General features: G+C 43.4%; 1 non-coding gene across 1 annotated transcript; it reads left to right on the forward strand.

Moving 5' to 3' along the window:
• The first annotated feature begins 1,941 nt into the window (after window positions 1-1,941).
• LOC121918453 lies at window positions 1,942-2,130 on the forward strand. The gene has a single exon (XR_006101235.1). It is a non-coding gene; the product is annotated as a U2 spliceosomal RNA (small nuclear RNA).
• Window positions 2,131-2,290: the final 160 nt, after the last annotated feature.

Below are 2,290 nucleotides of genomic sequence, written 5' to 3' on the forward strand. Positions count from 1 at the left end.
ACTTAGGGAGCTGGGTATGTTTAACTTGGACAAGAGAAGACTGAGAGGTGGCATGATTTGTGGTATGTGGGAGTGGGCAGGGAGAAAGAGAATCTAGGACTCTTGGGCCCAAAGGTGTATTTCAGCCTTTGACCACTCCTTTACAAAGGAGAGAAATTTAGGCACTTTACAGAGCGCCCAAAAAGGGTGCCCATGTTTGCTGTGCCAGGAAGCTGCAGCGGACAAACCGTACGGTTCCCTGGTGCAGCAAAAAGAACCCACAAAAAGTGGGTTCTTTTTGCAGTGCGGTTATGAAGCTGCAAGGCACCAATGATGCACTTGCGGTATCATAGCATCCGCCACGTCAAAATGGCGGCGCCCATTTGTACTGGGCGCCACCATTTTGATGTACCCAGTACATACTAGGGGTGAGGCCTGATTGGATGCTGCGTCCTCGGCCAACCCCTAGTACGTACTGGGGGCGGGCCAAACGCCCGTCTGGAACGCACTTTAGATGTCCCATGGATCATGTCTGCCTCCTTCACCTTCAATTGCTTACAATAAGCAAATGTTCCCCCTGTTCACTGGATAAACAATTCCAGCTTCTAGACAGCTGGCAAGAATTCAGCAGACCTTTGAATGTGTCAGCGCCTCCAACATCAGAGTGGTCCTTTCTCAAAGCTACCATCACCTCCTTCTCCTCCATTAGGGTTGCAGACTTTGCTATACTTACAGAACAGAGGGAAGGGTTAATTTCCTATCTTTTCTCAGTAATACACCATGAATGTATGAACATCCATGGTTGTTGCTTTTTGTTCCCTCTTCTTCTTTCATGTCACAGAAATTCAGACTGACTGACTCTTTAGGCTCTGCAAAAATAGGATAAGAACCATCATTTTGGAGGGAGAAGGAAGGGTGTCTAAAGCTTTTTCTTAAAGAAAGCCAGACTAGCATTAATCAAAAAGCCAAAAAAGTAATTAAAATCAATTATTCATATTTTATTTTGCACGTCAAAACAGTTTCATGCCTTGTTGAAAAGGTTCAACTCATTTCTTAATTCTCCTGAACCTATTAGCCTATACAGTACTTTGCAGTTTGGGATTTATTTTTCTAAACAACAACAAACTTAAGAGCGTGAATAAGGAAAAGCTGAAATTCAAGCTTAACCATCTCCCCCTACCTCTGCTTTCAATTCAGGTGTTTGAGATCTTGTGGAAAGCTGCTCTGTGACCAACACCACAGGAAATATTATCTGTTAAGTAACTGTTATTCTGGGCAGATGGAAAAAACAACAACCCTAAAAAAATCCCAACCAAACAAGAATTCCATTTATATTTCAGAGAGGTGTTTATAAGGAAATGTGTATGTTCTTAAAAAGAACACAGAACTTTGGGCTGGTACAGATTGTCATGAAAAACTGGCTTCCAGTCAGCTTGCAGGCATGACGTATGCATGACGCATGTCCCCAAGATGCCCAGCTTTATGCCACCCACCTGCCCATATGGCAGCCAACTTCAGAATGCTTCAGCAGCACAGCATTTACACACTGCATGCTGCAGGAGTGCCATAGTGCTGCAGGAGGGGAAGAAATGGTGGCTTTTTGCTGGCTCAAAAAGGTGGATTGGGGCTGCAATGTGCAGCTGCAACGGCTCCAACTTGACTCTTTCAAGGGCGGCCTGTTTCACTCCCTAGTGTGTTCAGTGAAGGTGGGCTCAATCAATGATGGCATGTGGATATTCTACACATTGTTGCAGTGCCATCAAAAGGGAAATAGCAACACATTCGTGTTCTGTAGTCAAATGCCCATACATGTTGCTTTAACCTGCCACTAAATGGAATTCCCATCTATTTTACTGTAGTGCTGGAAGTAGAAAAGTTTCATCAGGATGGTTTTCCATCTCCAGCACAGATTTTTCAGTTTTTCCAGGGGAAAAAAAAGTAGAATTATAGCTAGTGTAATTCATCGCTTCTCAGCCTTTTGGCTAAAATCAAGTGTAGTATCTGTGTAATTCTAGCTGGGGGGATTAAAACTTGGGAAAGTAAGTTTTAAAGCTCTGAGGAGGAGGACCTTTTCTGAGAGTATTCCTGCTATACTTCCTAAAGGCAGATTGGGTTTTATTTTCTACTAACTGAATTCTATTTGCATAGCTCCTTTTTCAGCCATTGGTAAGCTAGGTTCTTTCTGCCTTCCTTCGTCTCTGATGTTTGTCCTCTCCAATTACTCTGATGAAACAGCAACTGGTTTCCATAAGTCACCTGTCATAATCTGAGGAGATTGTGGGTCGAATTAAATAGGACTGTTCCATCAGCC

Source organism: Sceloporus undulatus, unplaced genomic scaffold (genome assembly GCF_019175285.1).
Source record: "Sceloporus undulatus isolate JIND9_A2432 ecotype Alabama unplaced genomic scaffold, SceUnd_v1.1 scaffold_12298, whole genome shotgun sequence".
Taxonomy (NCBI): domain Eukaryota; kingdom Metazoa; phylum Chordata; class Lepidosauria; order Squamata; family Phrynosomatidae; genus Sceloporus; species Sceloporus undulatus.